The 24,941-nt window shown below is 41.8% G+C and overlaps 1 protein-coding gene across 2 annotated transcripts in view; it reads right to left on the bottom strand.

The window, feature by feature from the left end:
* ITGB1 (integrin subunit beta 1) overlaps window positions 1-5,199 on the bottom strand; it is a 43,286-nt gene extending 38,087 nt beyond the window's left edge. The window contains exon 1 of one of the 2 annotated variants that reach the window (XM_018056844.1): window positions 4,974-5,199. The gene's annotated coding sequence lies outside the window, so the exon portion shown is untranslated. The remainder of the gene's footprint in view (window positions 1-4,973) is intronic. The other variant, XM_018056845.1, reaches the window with a different exon arrangement.

The following is a 24,941-nucleotide window of genomic DNA, read 5'->3' as shown; positions in this document are numbered from 1 at the left end:
TTGAGAGTCCCTTGGACTGCAAGGAAATCCAACCAGTCCATTCTGAAGGAGATTAGCCCTGGGATTTCTTTGGAAGGAATGATGCTGAAGCTGAAACTCCAGTACTTTGGCCACCTCATGCGAAGAGTTTACTCACTGGAAAAGACTCTGATGCTGGGAGGGATTGGGGGCAGGAGGAGAAGGGGACGACAGAGGATGAGATGGCTGGATGGCATCACAGACTCGATGGACGTGAGTCTGAGTGGACTCCAGGAGTTGGTGATGGACAGGGAGGCCTGGCATGCTGCAATTCATGGAGTCGTAAGAGTCGGACACGACTGAGCAACTGAACTGAAGAAAGCTTAAGTTACCTATGTATTCATTCAATAACATTTATATACGGAAATGTGACCTCCATACATCTAAATACTTTTTGTCATCATTCTTAATATTTTCAACCACCATAAGTAGAATTATTTCAAAAAATTTGAAAAAAATTTTCACCAAAATTTTAAAACATTTTTCACTTTTTTCAACCACCATAAGTAGAATTAACTACTACTTTTTTTTTTGTCCCAAAATATAGTCTTGATAGAGTCTGGCACAGCAAATGACAAACCTTCAGTGATCCTCAGTAACACAGTGTTGTTTAATTCAAATTTCTATTACAACTAGTTGTAATTATGTCTGTGAACCACACCAGACTAGAGTTGGAGGGCAAGAGTCCAGGCCTTCATTTTCATTTTATTTATATGTATTTACTATATAAAGACATATATATTTGTATGTGTATGATTATATATCAAAGTAATCAAACTATTTATTTGCTAAATTAGACGGTATTCTACCTTCTAACTATACTGTCCTTTGACCATGTCATCATCTATATTCGTCTCTTTGGTCATATCATTCCAAGCTCCTCACGGCCCTCCAAAACCAGTTAAGCCAAAGCTGGTATTTTTCTCAAAATCTATTAGAATTACCTGGTACAGTGCACTGTGTAAACATCCTGTGGTGTTTGCTACATTTCCCTAAATTGAAAACAACATACCCCAACTAGACAGTATCTTCAACGGCAAGGTGCAGGTCAGCTTCTTGACCTACACCCGGTGAGCACCACACTGCTCAGGAAGTGGCACTTAGCACACGAATGGATTAAAATGTTACTGACAACAGAGCTCCATCCTGACAGAGAGCTAAGAGTACTAGACTTGGCTGGCCAGCACTTGCAGGCTTGCTCAAAGCCATGACTTGGCACACCACATGCCCTCTGGGGTGAGGGCACAAGAGAATGGCTGCTCATGAGAGAGGGAAGACCTGTCCTCTGTAGAGTCAGGTCACACAGCAGCTGGCCTTCAGCTCACAGGGCAACAGAAAGGAGAAACCAAGAGACCACTCTACAATGCAGATACAGAAACCAGAGCCCTTTCCAGGTGAGGTGTTCCAGCAAACGTCCCAGAGGAGCTCAGTACGAGCTTGCCCAAAACCCAGGTTTCCCAATCAAGAAGCCTCTGCGACATCAAACTGCTTCTCTAAAGAACGTTTCACCTCAAACAAGCTCATCAAAGGAAAAACCTGAAAATATCCAAGTCCCCCACTAAGCTATCACAGGAAGGAACCAGAAATTCAAACAAACTGAGGAAGGGAAATGCTTTTCCTAGATTCCTTTTCTTCCTCCCAGCCTTTGCCTGGGACGTGTTTCCAGGGCCCCTCAGTGGCACCTTTTCACTCTACACGCTCTCCAGTATTTTCATCTGCAGCCCAGAGCGTCAGCCTATACAGACTAAGAATTCCCAAATCGTAAGCTCCCAACCAGACTGCACGTTGTGTGAGGTCGCCGTCTGCGTCAACTGCACTCCAGGCGTCTCAGCAGGAGCTCAGCATTCCCCTGCCTCCAGGCGGCCGGCAGCACAGCACCCCCTTGTGGTCATGCTTCCCACCTCGGACAAGCCACCTCCTAACCAGACACCTAAGCCACTTCAGCTCCTTTCTCCTCTCTTACCTCAGATACCAAGTCTGACCTGTCCACCCTCCAAAATAAGTAGTTCTTGTAGCCCCACCCAGGTCTTCCCCCATGCCAAGGATCTCCAAAGCTTTTTAATACTCCTTTTACTATTTAACAACAAAAACAAAAAGAAACTTGAGAATACATGTACCCCAAAATATGTATTTATAAATTAAAATACATGTACTTCTACGGCAATGTGGTTAGATATTATAAATCATAACAATAAATTTAAGCTTTATTAAAAAAATAGTAAGTCTAATATTTTCTTCCTACATCCAGTGATTTTATACATCCCTGGGGTCCAGGAAGTTGCACTTTGGAGACTGTATAATGAAACAAGTCCAATAATTGTGTTTATACATGCATGCACTATGCATATTTGAAACAGTTTGTCACTTACACACATTTCTTGATCGGATGATATACATATGCTTTAGCATATTGCTAAATATAGTTAACCTTATCTTCCAAAGCCACAAACCAAAACTAAAGCTTAGAAGTAGCTGGCTTCTGTACTATTTTATAAATAAAACTTAACTCTGCAAAATTCTCATGATTAGTCACATTTAAAAGAGAAGAAACCTGCAGAGTATAGCTTGGCTCCTTTTGCATACAGCTCCAGAACAAGAAATACCACCTTTTTCACTTATCTATTGAAAATTCTAAGACTGCTAAGGTTCTGAAGGTTTTCTGCACTGCAACTTCGGTAACCTAGATAGATAATTTTCTCAGTTTTCTACAGCTATAGATATTGCTATCATTTCAGGGTTCTGAAGAATAAGGTACTCGCCCACCCTCTGGACCCCAAGACTCCCACCTCTGCTATAACAACATACAAGGACAAAACTACATAACACATGACCAATCAGAATAGACTTGCTCACGCAAAAAAAGATATTTACATATTTACACAATATAACCTAGGATTCTACTGACAACCAGACAGATCCTAACCCTCCAGGCAGAGTAGGATAATCAGTCCACATGAATCCTCTCAGATACTAAGTGAATTTGTTACATGTTCAGAAATCCAATTAGCAGAACTCCAAAGTTCTAAAACTTAAACCATCTCATGTTTCATCTCATCACTCCAGAAGAGGAGTCAAGAACTAATGCACCCACACATATGCCATGAAAACAAGCACCACCTAAAACTATTAATTTGCAGTATTTTATAAGGTAACCAAATGCCCTAGTTTCCCCAGGAGTTAGGAATTTATCCACCCCAGTATAGGACATGTCCATTCAATGATGCTAATTCGGGGCAGCTTTTAAATATCCTGACCAGAAAGCTGAGGAGAAAGCCACCTAAATCCAATGATTTATTCAGTATTACTGATCCTATACTTTCCACCCACAGAATAGCGAGGGGATTAGAAAACAATACAGAATTTAACATTCTTTTAAAAAGAATCAACATTACAAAAACTTTAAATTTTAAGTCTGTGAAATCAACACTGATGACTCAATTTGGAGTTTGCTATTTACAGAACCAAAGTATTAACCACATCCCATCTTTTTAACTAGCATTCTAATAACATCTTCCATTTTATACTGAATTCTAGGGTGGGTATAATTGCTTTCTCCTCAAATGCCTGTTAACTAAAACATTGATTTCTTTCATGTGTTTTCTATTTATCAGCTAATCATCTTCAGTCCCTCATTTATTAATCAGTGAACTAAAGTTATTTTCAAATGTGAACATCTCTGTAGGGCTCTTAAGCCACCCCTGACTCCTGTGAGCCTTGACGTCCACAGATCCAGAATAGGTAACTTGCAAGTCAAGTTCCTTCACCACTTCTTAAGTGTTTAACACACAACGTATTGCAAAGTCTGGATTCAGTTTAAGAAAAATTCCTAATCGAAATTCAGTTAGCATTTGTTATTGTACCATCAAAACAACAATAAAAAATAACAATAATTCTACCCGGCTAATATTTCTGTGGAACGCAGATTCAAAGAAACCTTACTGATATCACCAATTACAAGAGTTTTTTTTTAAAAGTCCTTCTATTGTATCAAGAAGGAAAGAAAAGGAGTTAATATTCATTGTGCTAAGTGTCTTCTATCTTACATTTTCTCACCACTACACTGTACCTATACAAGGTTACCTGTGGTTCAAATACGGGTTGCTGGACCACATGGGTTGTCCTCATCACAACTGGGTGACCACTTATGCTCCCTGTGCCTCAGTTTCATTTGTAAAACAGGGATTAAATACAACACCTACCTCTTTGGATCAGTTCCAGGATTAAAGGACAAAATAAAGGTAAAGTGCATAGAGGTAGGCACAGCCCTCACTGTCCTCATAATAATTCCTAGCTTTATTATTGGTATAGGTAGGTACTGTTCCCATTTTACAGATGGAAGAAATGGAGCCTTAAAGAGTGTAATTTACTAGTAATGATCATACAGACTAGCGCTAGGTTTTCATGCAAAAGCACAAAACTGATGAAACAAAAATTGCTCAGGCATGAAATACTACCATTCTTAAAAATGCAACTTGTTCTGAAGCATCAGGAACGGCACGAATCAGGCACAGGCTGGGCAGGAGCCCTGGACACGGCCGCGGCGCCCACACCCAGCATTAGGAGAAGGGCCCACAGGACGCGCCCACCCGGCTCCCCGGTGCCCAGCGGCGCGGCGACGCCAGGGACGCGGGGCTGGAGCCGGGGTGAGTGGTGCCGGCGTGGAGACCCGGCAGCCGAGGCCGCTGCCGGACGCAGGTCCGCGGAGGCCCGTCCGCGCCCAGCCGGCCGGTACGCGCCCAGCCCAGCGTCCGAGTGGCGGGTCCGACTCCCGGGCCTCCGCGACCGCGGCCCCGCGAGGACAGCGCCCCTGCCGGGAAGGTCCAGGGGCGGCCGCGGCCCGACTTCCTCCCCCGCCTGACGGCTTGGAATCCACCCGGAGGCCGCGGCCCCCACGTCTGCTCCCCCATGAGAGCCCGGCCGCGCACCGAGCCCGCCGCCCGCCCTCCCGGGCCCACCTTCTCCCGCGGCGTCCGGCCCGCGCGGTCGGCTCGGCCTGTGCTCCGCGGTTCCCGCTCGGCCTGTCCCGAGCTGGCGTGGCCTCCCGGGCTCGGGCGCGGCGGCGGCGGCGGCGGCTCCTCCTCCTCGCGGGCGGGAGGAGGAGACTCGGCGGCGCGGGGCCGCCTCCCGGCAGGAAACGACCCCCGGGGCACCGCCTCCCTGGCGCTGCGATCCCGCTCCGCAGGCCGCCGCCGCGGCTCTCGCCCTCCGGAAGCGCATTCCTCTCGGGCCGCGTCAGCCGCGCCCGCGGTGGGGGGGGGGACAGGGCGCGGAGGGGGACGGAGGGGGGAGGGGGACGGAGGGGGGAGGGGGACGGAGGGGGGAGGGGCAGGGGGACGGCGGCGCGGGCCGTGCGAGGGGCGGGGGCCACGGGACAAAGGAGCGGCCCTCCTGGGCCGCGGGCTCCGCCGCAACCTCGGCGGCGCCTCCTTCCTTTGCAGCCGAGGGAGAGAGGGAGGATTTTGCCTGGCCCTGCTCACCTTAATATCCTTCTCGGCCTGCCTTAGGCGCTGCTTCTCCAAAGCCCCATGTCTGTCCGGCCGGAGGACTGCCCGGATTTGAACCCTGGAAGCCCTGCCTCCCAGGAGCCGGCTCAGACAGATCCGGGACACTTAGTCACTCACCTTGTTAAGGTTTCGTGGGGCCAAGAACGTTTCCCTTTGGAAGGGAAGTAGCTAAAGCCGGTATTTTTCTGGTGGGAGGATTTGCTTGATTTACGTCTTTGAGAGAGGGGAAGACTTAAGGAGGAGACGGGTGCCAGGAAAAATGAAGAAAGTTGTAGAGAAAAACTGGTGAGTTGAGGAGCAGCTTTTGTTAGGTTCATCTGGAGGTCCATTTATGGGGAACAGGGAGGAGAAGGAAAAGTTCATCCTTGATACCGTTTCTGTCCTACCTCACTTTTTTCAGTAGGTGGATAGGGGGGCTGGAGAAGAGACAGCTAAAAGAAGCATGGCTGGGCACATTTTGATAAGAGTATCGAAACCTCTGCCGGCCGGCATCATACTGAAACCCGGTTACTCAGAATGCGCTGCTGGCAGGCTGCCATCCTGTTAGCAGAAAATGTCCATTGCCACGTGGTGAGCTGCAGCACCCTGTTGGGAACAGAACTCGAACGATGAGATTTGTGAAACTGAGAAGCAGTGTTTCATTTGGGGAAGATTAGAAGCTGTGATGCTCATTTGACGGCCAATCTTGAGGAAGAAAAAAAGACAACCCCATCTATGGAAACGTTGCCCATTGCTCGCCAGCAAAATTAAATCTTTGGTTAGGTAATCTCTGGAAACCTCTAAAGAAACAAGAATGATTTTTCCCACTTAATGGATGAGCAAATTTAAGAGACTAAATGATGTTTCCTTATTTGGGGAATCTAAAAAAGGATATAGATGAACTTCTTTACAAAACAGAAATAGTCTCACAGACAGAGGAAAACAATCCCATGGTTACCAAAGGGTGACGGGGAGGGAGGATTAATTAGGAGTTTGGGATGAGCATACACACACTACTCTAAATAAAACACAAACAAGGACCTACTGTAGAGCACAGGGAACCATATTCAGTAACTTGTAATAACCCATAATAGAAAAGAATCTGAAATATATTCTTTTTCAGATTCTTTTCCATGTATATATTCTTTTTCAGTTTCTTTTCGGTTATATATATAACAAACTTTTCTGTACACGGGACACTAACATAATATTGTAAATCAACTATACTTAAATTTTTAAAAATTAATGTATCTATGTTAGCAACCCAATGGTGCAGCTGCCAGCAGACCTCAACATTCTTGAATTTAAATGTACTATTAATACTGTTGTTCAAAACTGATCAAAATCTATGTCTGGTCTCAACATGGATTACCATTCTAAAGTGTAGTTTATCCATGCTTGATTTGTACTCCATTCCCCAGAACTTTCTTCCTTGTGTGATTTGCTACATTATAAGAGTCACATTTGCACAACATTGAACTAAATTAGACCAAAGGTAGTGTAATAATCATCTTTTTCATCTCAGTGTCAAACACTGTTCCAGGTCACACAATAGGGGCTCAGCTAATACTGGATAAATGAATAAATGGGTCCTTTTGCTCCCCTGGGACCACACCAGAACATCCAACTGCACTAAAGTGTGAGTAGCAATTTATGTGCAGAAGTTATGAGCTTTGAGGAAATGAGAAATTAAAGAAATGTATTCTCTAAGAAAAGCAGTAATTGGTCAGGAGTATGGCTCCATTTGTGATTTCAGATAAATATTCATCGAAGGACAGCTAACTATAAAATTCATGAGCGTTCCAAACGTTGGTCAGTTTTACCATGCTAAACAGAGTATCCTAGTAGGTAGGAATAGTGTAAGTCACATTGCTAAACCATGTCATGATACAACATCTATTAGTATCTTGAATTTGAAGTGAAGTGAAGTCGCTCAGTCGTGCCCGACTCTTTAAGACAAATCATATTTTACCTACACTCTTTCCCAGTTATTATAAATTGTCTTATGCCATCTCACAAGTCATTTTTATCAATTAAAAGTTGACCTTTCCTTTAGTTTTGACATCTTACTACAACATGCTCTCCAAAATATGTCTTTATTCACTACTGTTTTCCAAAAGTAAGTTTTCAAAGATGCTCACCAGCAAAGTCTTTACTGTTCATTTCAATCACTGTTTAACCCCCATTTCTATTAATAATTAAAGGATAGGCTTACATAAATGAAAGGAATCACAAATATTTAGTCAAGTACAAAAGAGGCTAAAGGCCTCTCTAGAAACCTGATTGTCTTTTTCAGACAAAGGGATCAGAGTTGATTACTGACCTTTAGATCTAGTAGGCTGTATTTAATCACGTGATTATGGAATACAGGACTGGGAGGGGGAGTGAGTCAGTGTTGCCTCAGGAATGGATTGCTGTCTTTCTCTTGTAGTTTGAACACTTGGGGGACGCAATCTGTCAAATCTTACCCTGTCCAGTAAGCTACAAATCATCCCATAACTTAAAGCCTTTTCAGTCTTTTGAGAGTGAAAGTACCTCTATAAAAATGTAACATTTTACAGGCAAATATGTTAGTACACATTCATTTGCAAATGATTTTCCAACTGTAGTAATCAAACTTGGACAGGACCCCATGGGGTTAAAGCAAAGGGTGCATACCTGGATAGTGAGGAGTATGGAACCTGCACAGTGAGGACTATGGACCCCAGAACAAAGACGCTTTGGTCTTGACCACTGGCTGGCACGTTCTGGCTCAACCCAGACCAGATCAACCTTAAATAAGCTGGGTGACTTTGTGTCCCAGCATGTTCAAGTTACCCCCAGTGTGTCTGTTACCCAAGCATAATTATTAATAGCACCCCTTTTCATTCTCAAATGTACATCCTGATATGGATGGTAGATTATATCATCACCCTATAAGTAAGCGTGTCCAGCCAATGAGATATGAAAAAAGTAATTTTAGCAGTTCAAAGGGGATTCATAGGGACACATTGCAAATCACACCCCAGGTTTATAGGTGGAGACCAATTCCAACACTGATCATCAGGAAAAAAAAAAATCGTGTGAGGATGAGTGAAATGAATTAGGCAGCTCCTGAATAGGGACTTCCCAGGTGGCTCAGTGGTAAAGAACCCACCTGCCAATGCAAGAGACTCGGGTTTGATCCTTGGGTTGGGAAGATCCCCTGAAGGAGGAAATGGCAACCCACTCCAGTATTCTTGCCTGGAAAATCCCATGGACAGAGGACTCTGGCAGGCTATAGTCCATGGGGTCTCAGAGTCAGACACAACTAAGCGTGCACACAGGTAAAGTCCAAGGAAGGTGCTGAGGTGAGTCATGGGGATGATGGAAGAGAACACTGAGGAGAGAGTTAGACACTGATATCCTAGATAATTTTGGAATTAGAGGGTTTCCATTTATTTTGGAAAAACAGAATAATGTAACATCTTTAACACATGCAATGAAGATGTCCTTCTAGAAGATTTAATGAAAGAAAACTCTTGAAAGTAGCTTGGCTGATCAACAGATTTGGGTTTAAAATACCATTGTAAATGTATATGATGGTTTCTGGAGCAGATTGATTGCCAGTGGCTAGGTAAGTCTTCCCTGGTGACTCAGCAGTGAAGAATCTGCTTCCAGTGCAGGAGACGTGGATCTGATCCCCGGGTCAGGAAAATCCCCTGGAGAAAGAAATGGCAGACCACTCCAGTGTTCTTGCCTGGGAAATCCCATGGATAGAGGAGCCTGGCGGGCTACAGTCCGTGGGGTCTCACAGAGTTGGACAGGACTTAAAGCAACTAAACAATGACAAAGTTAAGTTTTCAGCTACTTTTCTAAGAACTGTTTCTATAGAGTGATCTGGATACATTTTTCTCATCTACCACCTCCAGCTAATTAGAATGTAAAACCCTTAAACATAAATAAAGATGAGCAGATGGGGTTTGAAGAAATAGAAGTCTCTGATAATTCTCAATAGCACATATGTTGATGAGCTTCTGAATCATAACTTCATTCCTTTTTCCTAAGACACTGAACTGCCTCTATTAAAATGTGAATCTGTATCTGAGTTTAAAAAAAATAGCCCTGGAAATTATTAACATTTTGAAAATAAAGAAAGGGTAAGCTAGTCCTTCAGTTCCTCCTTTTTCTGTCGCCAAGAATATAAATAACATACAAATAATGAAATATTGCAAAGAAACTGGAAGGTCATTTATTTTGCAACTTCTTATTTTTGTCTTGGGGACTTGAGGTGGATGCTGCTCAACACCCTGTTATAATCACCAGAGGAACCAAGAGTTTGCTACAAGGTGGTCAGCAGTTGTGTCTGTGTGGTATGCAGCAGTATATTGGATTAACCCATCCTGAGGCTTTATTTAGTGCTTTATTCCTTTGCTTATTTAAAAGTAAGGTGGAAAAGTGTCAGGATAGTCTGCCCTTCAAGCTTAGGGCTAGCCATTGAGTCTTTTCCTTTTCTAGATAGTTCACATTTGCTAGGTTATGGCTCTGAAAATGGGTCACATATGAGTAACGCTGCCTCAACTGTTCAGCTTCCTGTTTTCCATATATAGCATTCCCGTGTTGTTTTTTTTTTTTTTTTTTTTTTTTGCTCAGTCCATGGAGCATTGCCTCTGCTGGGTGTGAGCATTCCCTGCCAACTTTCAGATGCTGAACATTTTTAAGAGCCCAGAGGGAACAGTGTTTTTAGGCAGCTCTTTTCAGACTCTGAGTTTCTTCAGCTGGAGAAGGGAATGTGCCTTCCCAAATAAGAATGAAAAATATGCCAAATATAAGCAGTTGAACAGCACTGGAGTTATTTTTAGGAACTAGGGTCACTCAGTACAGGAAATGATGGTGCTACCAGTGAGTTATGGCTAGAGACTATGAAACAACATAATTTCTCTCTTCATTTAAGTACTGTAACTATCTTGAGAAAATCTGGCAATTTGAGTTAGGAGAAGCTTGATTTTAGGCCAGATTTATTAGAGAGTGGGACAAGTAGGTTAGTAGAAAGATATGTTTGTTTGGTAAGTAATATAGCTCTCATCTCCCAAGTTAGTTCCCATCACCTTTTGTCTAAGATTGAGTTCTTGCTGTATGCCTGTGTATGGGAAATAATGAATCCACAGACCCCCACAACTGGAGACTATTTCACTTAAACATATAGATCTGCATTTTTGCAGATGTTTCTAGTTTTAATGGGATTTTAATCCCAAAAGATTAAGAATCACTATATTAAACACAGATATGATCAGTCCCTTTTATAGACCAGGAGCCTAAACATATTTTTGTTTTTTTGTTGTGGTCCTGGAATCTTGATTTGTGTGCTAGTCTTATCTAAAACAACTTTTTGTTCATCAAATACACCACTAAATATTTTACACTAACAAGATTTTCCCCACAGTATTATTTAGCCTGTGGGAGGTAGAACAGAGAAAATCTTCGGTGATCAAACCACATGACTAAAAAGTGTGTTGTTTGTGTCTACTTTTCAAAGAGAAACCAGAATAGTTTATGTCAAATTTTCAACTTATATCAGTTCGGTTCAGTCGCTCAGTCGTGTCCAACTCTTTGTGACCCCATGGACTGCAGTACCCCAGGCCTCCTTGTCCATCACCAACTCCAGGAGTTTACTCAAACTCATGTCCATTGAGTCGATGATGCCATCCCACCATTTCATCCTTTGTCGTCCGCTTCTCCTCCCGCCTTCAATCTTTCTCAGCATCAGGGTGTTATCAAGGGACTCAACTTATATACTAGGATTTAAATGCCTTCCAATTATATCTTAAAATCACCCTGATTGAAAACTATGGTACATTTTTGATTAGATTGAGAACAATTCTAAATTAATTTTAATTATACTTCCTAAGAGTATTTTCCACCTAGTATTAAGAATAACCAGCCCTGTATCTCTTCTCCTTTAGGATTTCTGCATTGTTGTTGGCTGATGTCATGGACTTTTGGGTCAATGATTACAAGAATTCCCTATTTATAACTGCTTATGGCTGCCACATGCCTAAAATGTCAGTTAAACTGCTTCTTCCTTTACAGTCAGAACATTGGCTACAGAAATGAAACTCTTCAATTAAAATTTCACCAGGAGGAAGAAAATATTTGCAAATATTATCAAAATATTTGCAAATATTATCCAAAGTATAAAGAGAAATCTTAAAACTTAACAATAAGAAAATAAATAACTTGATTAAAAAATGGGTCAAAGATCTGAACAGATACTTCACCAAAGGAGATTTACAGAAGCAGAGGAAGAGATGCTCTGCATCACATGTCATTGTTACTGTTCAGTTACTCAGTCCTTTCTGACTCCTTGCAACCCCAGGACTGTAGCACGCCAGGCTTCCCTGTCCATCACGAACTCCCTGAGCCTATTCAAATTCATGTCCATTGAGTCAGTGATGCCATCCAACCATCTCATCCTCTGTCGTCCCCTTCTCCTGCCCTCAATCCCTCCCAGCGTCAAGGTCTTTTCCAATGAGTCTGCTCTTCACATCAGGTGGCCAAAGCATTGGAGCTTCAGCTTCAGCGTCAGTCCTTCCAATGAATATTCAGGTTTGATTTCCTTTAGGGTTGACTGGTTTGATCTCCTTTCAGGCCAAGGGACTCTCAAGAGTCTTCTCCAGCACCACAGTTTGAAAGCATTAATTCTTTGGTGCTCAGCCTTCTTATGGTCCAACTCTCACACCTGTACGTGACTACTGGAAAAACTATAGCTTGACTGTATGGACCTTGTTGGCAAAGTGATGTCTCTGCTTTTTAATATGCTGCCTAGGTTTGTCATAGTTTTCCATCTAAGGAACAAGTGTCTTTATTTCATGGCTGCAGTCACCATCCATTAGGGAAATTCAAATTAAAACAACAATGCGACCTACTACATACTTCCTGGAATGGTTAAAATCCTGAACACTAATACTACCAATGCTGATGAGGATCTAGAGCAACAGGAACTCTCATTCATTGCTGGTGGGAATGGAAAACGGTATAGCCACTTTGGAAGACAGTTTAGCAGTTTCTTACAAAATTAAATATACTCTTATTATAGCATCTAGCAATCACCCCTCCTTGGTATCTCTTCAAAGGAGTTCAAAAAATGTCTGCCGGAAAACCTGAAAACAGATGTTTATACTGACTTATTCATAATTGCCAAAGCCTGGAAGCAACCAAGATGATTTTCAGTAAGTGAATGGATAAATAAACCATGGTACACCCAGACATTATTCATTGCCAAAAAGAACTATCAAGCCGTGAAAAGACATGGAGGAAACTTAAATGCATATTACAAAGTGAAAGAAGCCAGTTTGAAAAGACTACATCCTGTATAATACCAATTGTGTGACATTCGGGAAATGGCAAAATTGATTAAATAAATTCTAATACATCATGGAATGAAATAATCCACAGCTTTAAAAAACTGAGTTAGACCTGAATTCACTGATTATGAAAAGATATTTGATATATATTATGAGTATCTAATGAACACGATGAAGAACACGTTATGTGGAATTCTTTAAATGAAGTGGTGTTAGTAGAGTTACACATATGATTATATTGCTTCTCTTTCATTGAAAATAAAATCACCATCTGTCTTTGACCTCATCTTAAACCACCTCCCCTTTGCCCACCGTACTTTAACCATATTTCCATGACTTCATCAAGTATGTTCCTTCTTAGAGTTTTTGCTTGTCATTCTTTCTGCCTGAAGTGCTTTTCATATATCTGGTTCCTTCTTGTCAATAAGAACTCAGCTTAACTATCACCTCTTTAGAAGGTCTTTCTACCCCCCAACTTAAAGTAGCCTCCCAGGCCCTCTCCATCACATCACCATTGTTTAATTTTCTGCATGGCACCTATCATTATCTGATATTTTTCTATTTATTTTTCTTTGATAATTTTCTATCTTTTTCCACTAAAGTACAAACTCCAGAAGAGCAGCTAGTGCCCGGAACAAATAGAGAGCAAAGAAATAATCACTGAATGGATGAATAAGTACTTGTTTTTTTTTTTTTTTTTTTTTTTTTTTTTTTTGTGGCCATGCCACACAGCAAATGGGATCTTAGTTTTCTGCCCGGGTATTGAACCTATGCCCTCTGCAGTGGAGGTGCAGATCCTACCCACTGGACCACCAGGGAAATCCCAGTACTTGTTCATTATTTATTTAGCAAGTAGTATGATGATTATTTGGAGAAGGAAATGGCAACCCACTCCAGTACTCTTGCTGGGAAAATTCCATGAATGGAGGAGCCTGGTAGGCTACAGTCCACAGGGTTGCAAAGAGTCGGACATGACTGAGCAACTTCACTTTCACTTTCATGATGATTATTCCAATACCATGTGAATATTACAAAATGAAAACAAAATTACCATCAGTTAGTTCAGTCGCTCAGTCATGTACGACTCTTGGCAACCCCGAGAATCTCAGCACGCCAGGCCTCTTGTCAATCACCAACTCCTGGAGTTCACTCAAACTCACATCCATTGAGTCGGTGATGCCATCCAGCCATCTCATCCTGTCGTCCCCTTCTCCTCCTGCCCCCAATCCCTCCCAGCATCAGAGTCTTTTCCAATGAGTCAACTCTTCGCATCAGGTGGCCAAAGTATTAGAGTTTCAGCTTTAGCATCAGTCCTTCCAATAAACACCCAGGACTGACCTCCTTCAGAATGGACTGGTTGGATCTCTTTGCAGTCCAAGGGACTCTCAAGAGTCTTCTCCAACACCACAGTTCAAAAGCATCAATTCTTCGGTGCTCAGCTTTCTTCACAGTCCAGCCCTCACACCCATACATGATCACTGGAAAAAACATAGCCTTCACTATTTGGACCTTTGTTGGCAAAATAATGTCTCTGCTTTTGAATATGCTATCTAGGTTGGTCATAACTTTCCTTCCAAGGAGTAAGCGTCTTTTAATTTCATGGCTGCAGTCACCATCTGCAGTGATTTTGGAGCCCCAAAAATAAAGTCTGTCACTGTTTCCACTGTTTCCCCATCTATTTCCCATGAAGTGGTGGGACCAGATGCCATGATCCTCGTTTTCTGAATGTTGAGCTTTAAGCCAACTTTTTCACTCTCCTCTTTCACTTTCATCAAGAGGCTTTTTAGTTCTTCTTCACTTTCTACCATAAGGGTGGTGTCATCTGCATATCTGAGGTTATTGATATTTCTCCCGGAAATCTTGATTCCAGCTTGTGCTTCTTCCAGCCCAGAGTTTCCAGTCTGTTGTTCCATGTCCAGTTCTAACTGTTGCTTCCTGACCTGCATATAGGTTTCTCAAGAGGCAGGTCAGGTGGTCTGGTATTCCCATCTCTTTCAGAATTTTCCACAGTTTCTTGTAATCCACACAGTCAAAGGCTTTGGCATAGTCAATAAAGCAGAAATAGATGTTTTTCTGGAACTCTCTTGCTTTTTCAATGATCCAGTGGATGTTGGCAATTTGATCTCTGGTTCCTCTGCCTTTTCTAAAACCAGCTTGAACATCAGGAAGTTCACGGTTCACGTATTGCTGAAGCCTAGCTTGGAGAATTTTGAGCATTACTTTACTAGCATGTGAGATGAGTGCAATTATGTGGTAGTTTGAGCATTCTTTGGCATTGCCTTTCTTTGGGATTGGAATGAAAACTGACCTTTTCCAGTCCTGTGGCCGCTGCTGAGTTTTCCAAATTTGCTGGCATATTGAGTGCAGCACTTTCACAGCATCATCTTTCAGGATTTGAAAAAGCTCAACTGGAATTCCATCACCTCCCCTAGCTTTGTTCGTAGTGATGCTTTCTAAGGCCCACTTGACTTCACGTTCCAGGATGTCTGGCTCTAGGTGAGTGATCATACCATTGTGATTATCCGGGACATGAAGATCTTTTTTGTACAGTTCTTCTGTGGATTCTTGCCACCTCTTAATATCTTCGGCTTCTGTTAGGTCCAGACCATTTCTGTCCTTTATCAAGGCCATCTTTGTATGAAATGTTCCCATGGTATTGCTAATTTTCTTGAAGAGATCTCTAGTCTTTCCCATTCTGTTCTTTTCCTCTATTTCTTTGCATTGATCGCTGAGGAAGGCTTTCTTATCTCTCCTTGCTATTCCTTGGAACTTTGCATTCAGATGCTTATATCTTTCCTTTTCTCCTTTGATTTTCACTTCTCTTCTTTTCACAGCTATTTGTAAGGCCTCTTCAGACGCCATTTTGCTTTTTTGCATTTCTTTTCCATGGGGATGGTCTTAATCCCTGTCTCCTGTACAATGTCATGGACCTCCATCCATAGTTCATCAGGCACTCTATCTATCACACCTAGTCCCATAAATCTATTTCTAATTTCCACTGTATAATCATAAGGGATTTGATTTAGGTCATACCTGAATGGTCTAGTGGTTTCCCCACTTTCTTCAATTTAAGTCTGAATTTGGCAATAGGGAGTTCATGATCTGAGTCACAGCTGCTCCCGGTCTTATTTTTGCTAACTGTATAGGACTTCTCCATCTTTGGCTACAAAGAATATAATCAATCTGATTTTGATGTTGACCATCTGGTGATGCCCATGTGTAGAGTCTTCTCTTGTGTTGTTGGAAGAAGATGTTTGCTCTGACCAGTGGGTTCTCTTGGCAAAACTCTATTAGCCTTTGCCCTGCTTTATTCTGTATTCCAAGGCCAAATTTGCCTGTTACCACAGGTGTTTCTTGATTTCCTACTTTTACATTCCAGTCCCCTGTAATGAAAAGGACATCTTTTTTGGGTGTTAGTTCTAAAAGGTCTTGTAAGTCTTCATAGAACTGTTTAACTTCAGCTTCTTCAGTGTTACTGGTTGGGCATAGACTTGGATTACTGTGATATTGAACGGTTTGCCTTGGAAACGAACAGAGATCATTCTGTCATTTTTGAGATTGCATCCAAGTACTGCATTTCAGACTCTTTTGTTGACCATGATGGCTATTCCATTTCTTATAAGGGATTCCTACCCACAGTAGTAGATATAATGATCTGAGTTAAATTCACCCATTCCAGTACATTTTAGTTCGCTGATTCCTAGAATGTTGACGTTCACTCTTCCCATTTCCTGTTTGACCACTTCCAATTTGCCTTGATTCATGGACCTAACATTCCAGGTTCCTATCCAATATTGCTCTTTACAGCATCGGACCTTGCTTCTATCACCAGTCACATCCACAACTGGGTATTGTTTTCGCTTTGGCTCCATCCCTTCATTCTTTTCTGGAGTTATTTCTCCACTGATCTCCAGTAGCATACTGGGCACCTACCAACCTGGGGAGTTCCTCTTTCAGTATCCTATCATTTTGCCTTTTCATACTGTTCATGGGGTTCTCAAGGCAAGAATACTGAAGTGGTCTGCCATTCTCTTCTCCAGTGGACCACATTCTGTCAGACCTCTCCACCATGACCCGCCCATCTTGGGTGGCCCCACAGGGCATGGCTTAGTTTCATTGAGTTAGACAAGGTTGTGGTCCGTGTGGTCAGATTGACTAGTCTTCAGTGCGTCTGCCCTCTGATGCCTTCTTGCAACACCTACCATCTTACTTGGGTTTCTCTTACCTTGGGCGTGGGGTATATCTTCCATGTGATCCAGCATATCTACTTCTGTGTACATACCTAAGAGAATTGAAAACAGTCACCATATTTGTACACCCATGTTCATAGCAGCATTATTCACAATAGTCAAATGTGAGAAGCAATCCAAATGTCTATCCATGGATGAATGGATAAACAAAACACAGTATATACATGCCATGGGAATATTATTCAGCCTTAAAATGGAAGAGAATTCTGACACATACTACAACATAGTTGAGCCTGAGGACATTAAACTAAGTGAAATAAGGCTGTCAAAAGAAACAAATATTGTATGACTTGACTTATATGAATGAGTTACTTAAAATAGTCAAATTCATAGAGACTGAAAGTGGAAATGGGTTCCAGGGACTGAGGGCCGGGAAAATGGAGAGTTACAAACAACAACAAATGGGTATAGAGTTCAGTTTTGCAAGATGACGAGTATTCAGGACGTTGGCTGTACAACACTGTGAATTTCTTAGTACAATTGACTCACATATCTAAAAGGTCTTCCCTGGTGGCTCAGTAGTAAAGAATCTGCTTGCCAATGCAGGAGACGCTGGTTTGATCCCTGGTTCAGGAACATCCCCTGGAGATGGAAATGGCAACCCACTCCAGTATTCTTGCCTGAGAAATTCCATGGATTGAGGCGTCCATGGGGTCCCAAGAGTCAGACATGACTTAGTGACTAAACCACCACCCACTTAAAAATAGTGAAGATGGTAAGTTTTATGTTTTGTATTTCACACAATCTTTAAAAATGCTTATTTCATAGTTCACACACAGAAAAGACTTAGAAACAGTGGTAACCTAGAAGCAATGATCATCCTTAGTATCCAGATTGTGGTCTACTGGAAATTCCCCACCTGTTGGGTGCTTGGAAAATGATGGATTCCAAACTTGCAATTCTGTATGTGTGTGTGTGTGTGTGTGTGTGTGTGTGTGTGTGTGTGTGTATACATATGTACCTGAAACCAAAGAAACTACCAGGACTACCTATCCAAAGCACATAGGAATCAGATTGAAGAGAGATGGGACAATATGAATAGTGGAGGGAAAAAAATGACTGCAGTTGATTTAAACGCACTGATTATTTTGGGTAATTTGGTCATATTAACGGTACTAATGATTCTGGCCCATGAGCATGGTATATCTTTTCATTTTTGTATTGTCCTCAATTTCTTTAGTCTGTGTTTTGTAATTTTCTAAATACAGGTCTTTTACCTCCTTAGTTAGATTTACTCCTAGGTATTTTATTCCTTTTTGTTGTGTTTGTAATGAGTTCATTTTTAATAAATAAAACCCAGAAATGGTTTAAAAATGAACAAAAAAAAATTAAAAACAAAAAAGGAAAATCATCTTTGTCACCATTGGAAGTAGCCAGAGTACTGACTTCTTTACTCTGGAAACTGGGAATTAGAACAATAGAATTAAGCATTTATCCATACTTTATTGTATGAATTGACTGGCAAAGTATCTAAAGTGATATATTTGATTAAGCAAAGCACTTCTTTACAGGAGGATAAAAGCTAATGACTATAAAAGTAATGATAAAAGTGAAAAAAAATAACTATTTGGTGATCTCTATTGAAGTAATTGATTCTTTTAAAAGCTATCAGGTAAAATTTGGTGGAGGGCCACCTGAACTCATAGGTCATCTTAGCATCCCTAAAACTCTGACAACCAGACATGTGCTTCTTGACGTGATGCATTGTGAAATATAAAGCATCACCTGTGCAATAGTTCAACAGAAAAAAAGAACAGAATCTAACCAGGTATTTAGATCTTACTTTAAGTTAGTGCGTCTGCTCGCAATGTGGGAGACCCAGGTTCAGTCCCTGGGTTGGGAAGATCCCCTGGAGAAGGAAATGGCAACCCACTCCAGTACTCTTGCCTGGAAAATTCCATGGACTAAGGAGCCTGGTAGGCTACAGTCCATGGGGGTCACAAAGAGTCGGACACGACTGAGTGACTTCACTTTCACTTTGACTTCACTTTAAGTTAGGAGGAAATGCAGGGGACAGAGGAACAATTTAAATGACACCACAAGAAAATATCAAAAACCTTCAGAATGTGAGATACTCTACAGGACCACTGACCTGGTTTTCACAAGTAAAGATCTTGAAAAGTTGAAGAGGAGAAGGATATATCGTAGTTCATAATATTAGTCTTTCCTTTTGTGTGTTTTTCAAATTTTCATACTGCAGGGTTAAAATTACTCTGTATTACAAATACTGCATTATACAATATACAGAAATTAAAACATACTTTACAGTTTCAACATTTCAACAAATAAAATTCCCTTTATATTCCTGGATTTCCTTCTAATCTTATTCTAGCTTTGTGCCTTGGATACATTCATCCACTGCACTTAATCTTTTCTATTGTTTTTCCTCAAATTGATGGAAGCAAGAAAGAGTTTTAATTATAATTTAACCATAATCAGAGAAAATAAAAATGAAAATAAGGAAGGTAATTTTCATACTTTAAACTTTTACACGTTTATAAAACATAAATTAATTTCTTCATGTTTTTCTCCAAATATAAAACCTCTAATAGCCATAAAAAATTGGAAGCTATTTTTGAAAATAAATACCTACTTCAAAATCAATCCCCATTTTCAGGAGAATAAACTCTGATGTTTCTCAGAAAAGACTTATTCTTACAAATATCTTGGCTTCTAGTATGAACCAAATCTAGTACAGCACTAACTGTACTCTTACAGACATTAAATAATATTGGGGAATTATAATTACACCTTTTTTTTAAAAAAAAGAAGATACTGTGTGTTATATAGACAATGAGGTATGTGTACAATTTAGTCCATAATTGTCTTATAAAATGTCAAATTTCCTTCTTTTTAAAAAGTAATTCTTATTTATTTTTGGCTCTGCTGGGTCTTCATTGCTGCACAGACTTTCCTCTAGCTGCAGCGAGCTGGGGCTACTGTCCAGTTGCCGCGTGCGGGCTTCTCACTGCGGAGGCTTCTCTGCTGTGGAGCATAGGCTCCAGCGGCTGCGGCTCCCCTGGTCTAGAGCACAGGCTCAGTAGCTGTGGCGGAGGTGTTCAGTTGCTCCGTGGCATGTGAGATCTTCCCAGATCAGGGATCAAACTCGTGTCTCCTGCATTGACAGGTAGACTTTTCACCACTGAGCCACCAGAGAAGCCCTCGAATTTCCTTCTTTAAGGAGCAATTCTGAGTCCATCAGAGATGTGGTCAGTCCTCGGCAGGGCAGAGGAGATGCATTTATTGGTAATCTGTGTGGATTGCTGATATCATGGAAAACAGACTCAGTATCAAAGGCAGACTGATGTATTGGAAAGTGAATCTGGTGGGGAAAAACAAAAACCCAGAAAAAAGGAAATGACAGTAGTCACATAAGATAATTTACATAAATTTAAGATGGGCATCTGGTCCCATCACTTCATGGGAAATAGACGGCGAAACAGTGTCAGACTTTATTTTTTTGGGCTCCAAAATCACTGCAGATGGTGACTGCAGCCATGAAATTAAAAGACGCTTACTCCTTGGAAGAAAAGTTAAGACCAACCTAGACAGCATATTCAAAAGCAGAGACATTACTTTGCCGACTAAGGTCCGTCTAGTCAAGGCTATGGTTTTTTCAGTGGTCATGTATGGATGTGAGAGTTGGACTGTGAGAGAAAGCTGAGCACCGAAGGACTGATGCTTTTGAACTGTGGTGTTGGAGAAGACTCTTGAGAGTCCCTTGGACTGCAAGGAGATCCAACCAGTCCATTCTGAAGGAGATCAGCCCTGGGATTTCTTTGGAAGGAATGATGCTAAAGCTGAAACTCCAGTACTTTGGCCACCTCATGTGAAGAGTTGACTCACTGGGAAAGACTCTGATGCTGGGAGGGATTGGGGGCAGGAGGAGAAGGGGACAACAGAGGGTGAGATGGCTGGATGGCATCACTGACTCGATGGACATGAGTCTGAGTGAACTCTGGGAGATGGTGATGGACAGGGAGGCCTGGCGTGCTGTAATTCATGGGGTCACAAAGAGTCGGACACGACTGAGTGACTGAACTGAAGATGAAACCCTTCTGTCTACACATTTGACAGATGAGTGAACAGTGATAGTTTACAGCCACTGACAAATGTCAGTCTGAAAACAGCGCCGACAGAGTCCACGACTGCAGAGACTGCAATGAAGCTTCTTATATTAATCAAGAAGAGTCCTAGATTTTAACTACACAGATGAGTTACCATTAATTTGAATCTAGTCTCAGAAATTCCATTCTTATATCTCAAAATCTATTTTCAACAAAAAATCCTATATCTTCAACAGCATATCCATGTTTTTTTCTACCTCTTGTTACATTTCTACCTCCCTCTCCTATCCTCCCCAAAAGTATTCAGCTGGAGAAATAAAATAGAAGCTGCTGGTTTCTGCAAAGTTATGAGGATGAATATACCATTTTGAAAATTTGAGGATGAGCCCCAAGGCACTCTGATGAGCTGTTTTGGGGGCAGAAAAGTCTTTCCTTGCCTGTTGCATTTTGCAAAATAGCATGATTTAGTACAAAAACTTGCACTCTGATGTCAGACAGACCTGGAATAGAATTCTGATTTTCAATACCTCCTCTTTGAGTCTTAGCTTTTTCACTCGTTAAATAGAGATGTAATGATTTTCTTCTTCAGGTTTTCATGGACAATAAAGAAGCTGAGACAGTGTATGTAATGGAAAAGTTAAACAAACAAACAAATAAAAAAAACCTGTCTATAATGAAAATAGTGGTGCTTTTGCCTATTTGAGCTCCCTTCTTTTAAAACAGCTTAGGAGACCACACAGGTGAGCATCTTGATTCTAAGTGACCTGATTGGGCGGGGGTGACTACTCTGGGATGTTGCTCTGGGTCCTTAACACTCAAGAACTCCTTGCTGTGTAATTTACTTATGGAGTTGCTTAGATCCTTCTGGGCTTCCCTTGTGGCTCAGCTGGTAAGGAATCCGTCTGCAGTGTGGGAGACCTGGGTTCGATCCCTGGATTGGGAAGATCCCCTGGAGAAGGGAAAGGCTACCTGCTCCAGTATTCTGGCATGGAGAATTCCATGGACTGTATAGTGCATGGGGTCACAAAGAGTCAGACATGACTGAGCAACTTTCACTTAGGTCCTTCTACCAATGGTGTGTAAAGCAACCCATTGCCTCAAAGCAATGGGAAAGTTTAGAGAGATTAAAGATGAAAGGCTAAATGCTTAGGAAAAAAAAAAAAAAACCACAGAACAAGTGGTGTTCTTGAACCAGGAAAAGTAAAGGCTGTTACTACTGAAGTCAGCCTTCCAGTGCCCCTGGGTTATTATGTAAAGTAGACCACTCAACCTTGCTCTTGGTGGCACTCTGAAAAATGTTAACCCTGCCCTGGTGCACCTGGGGACCCACACCCTACTGACCAAAACAGGCGTGGGAGGAGCAGGGTTTAAAGAGATTAATAGGAGAGATGTTGGTCGCTCAGTCGTGTCCGACTCTTTTGCGACTCCACAGACTGTACCCTGCCAGGGTCCTCTGTCCCTGGGATTCTCCAGGCATGAAGACTTGAGTGGGTTGCCAAATCCAGAAGCAAAAAATCAGAGAGAGGAGAGAAAACCAGGAGGAGAACACAATAGAGTGGGTGGGATGGTAGTCTTCGCAGCTCTGAGCCGGCCTAAGCCACGAGGAGAATCTGACCCCAGAGCTATAGGAAGTCACTGGTTGGTGCTGGCAGCTTTAAATGTAGTTTTCACTAGCTGTAGCAACTGGGGTAGAAACTAGAGTCATTGGCACCTTTGCTGAGGTGTGATTAGCATACCTGTGGGCCCATGTTAAGGACTGAGTCAGCAGCCACAGCTCAACACGGCCTGAAAATTCTCTGTCATTGAAAAGAGTAATCTAAATCAAAAGCAAAAAAAACTTGTTTTGGGGTGACAAAATCTCCCGTCTGTAAGGGGAAAAAAAATTCAACTCTTGGTGACTGTGAGAATGAGGAGGTCTCAAAAGTGATAGCTCTGAAGGAGAAAATGGAAGTTTGCACTAAATTAAGTATCTTAGTGTAAAAGGTGGGTGGGTAGGTGGGTGGTAGGAGGCAGTTCTGTGAGGAAGCAGTAAAAGTGAGCATTCAAGTCAGGGTAAAATCGCTGAAGTGAGAGACAGAGCTTCAGGGCTGACTGAACTGCGGGGGTTTTGTGTGTCTATGAACAGAAAACACCACATACTTGAGGACCATGATGTGCTCCAGCCCTGCTGGCATAGCCAGACCATCTCAGACAACACACGCCAAGAAATCCAACTGCACCTCAGTCCCACCAAGGGGAAGTCCAGCTCTCCTGCCTCTCAGTGGAGAAATGTAATGCACACTCGGCCCTTGGATCCAGGTTAAATAAGACGAAGAACTGTTGAGTGGGAATTAGTCATTGCCTAATCATCTCTGGAGATCTTTACAAACAGGCTATGTTTTTATTTGCCACTAAACAGTTTAGGTCATTCATACCTGAAGCCTGAGGAACATGCTATGTCATTCCTTATCTTTCTCTAGACTAGACTAGACTAGATTTTCAGAGCTGAGGGTGCACTTTTCCATAGGCTGTTAAAGAGGAAAAAATGGGGCTCGCAGCTAGGCTGACAAAGCAGAAAGCTGCTTTTTCTCAGATGTTACAAGAAACACTTAATGGTATTGCCATAAAAGATTACTCGAGGCCACAGCTTTTACAGCAGGATGACTAATTGGTGACAGACTGTGATGTAAATTAAAGCCGCCATCTTAAGCACGTTAAAATGTTTGCAGCTGGTCAATCAGGATGTTATGCAAAAATAGATGGGAAGGAAGCAGTTTTTGCTACCATTCCATTTTGATTAGATTTTGATGTTGCCAGTGTCGAGTTGGATATCTGTACTTATATTTTCACATTTTGAACTTCCTGCAGCTCACTGAAAATAAACTCCCTTTTCTCTTTTTTTTCCCCTTGTAATCTTAATACCATTCGTATTATATGACAACACTGCCTCTAGCTACAAATAGAGTTGCAGTTTACTTTTGAGCTCGTGACATTGCCAGTCTAGAATTTAAACATTTTTCAACTCTAAATTTCATGATAAATCTTTCACTGTGAGTAGTGTTTTCCTAGTAAATTGTTGATAGAAGGTTTTAAACTCTTACAGCTTATTAGTCCACAGCAATTCTAGTTATTTATAAAGCTATTGAAAGCCTTTTATGGATCTTATACTAGGTTCACTTAGAAGGTGCAGTCTTCAGAGTTATTCTAGTTTCCTTCTCCTTAGAGGATTTCCGATATGTTTTCTTGCACAGAAATATGGACTAATAGCTCTTCTCTTTTGCAGTTTATGAAACTTGGAAGATTTGAAAGTCTAACATAAGGGGCAGAGAAATTGTTCCAAAAGTAAGGCCGGAGATGGGGCTGCAAAGAGTAGCTGAGTCATGCAGGAGAAAGGATATGAAAGGGATGACAGGCGACACCGATCAAAGGCAGAGGAGACACACAGGATGGTGCAAGATGCTGGAAGGCTAGAGGTGCATTTCTGCATGAGAGGACCAAGGAAGGAACAGTGAACTTTTACAGAGTCGCTCAGACCTGAGGTCTGTGGTTCTGACTTCAGAACTACCCCCAGACCTCATCATTACTCAGAGACTGGGGTAGATTCAGGTTAGAGACAAATATCACACACACACACACCCATATACAAACAGAAGCAGAATATAACACATTTCTAAGGTGTTGTGGATGACTTCTTTCTAGGAAGGGACTCTGGAATTAATTAGAAGTGTTGAGAGGTTTGTTCCCAGGCCAAGGAGAGGACTGTCCCCCAAATTTTCAAACCAGAAATGAACTTTAGGATCCCAGCTTTTATTATCTTCTTTG

Source organism: Capra hircus, chromosome 13, assembly GCF_001704415.2.
Source record: "Capra hircus breed San Clemente chromosome 13, ASM170441v1, whole genome shotgun sequence".
Classification (NCBI taxonomy): Eukaryota; Metazoa; Chordata; class Mammalia; order Artiodactyla; family Bovidae; genus Capra; species Capra hircus.
Note: the sequence above shows the minus strand (reverse complement) of the source record. Positions and strands in the feature narration are given on the sequence as shown.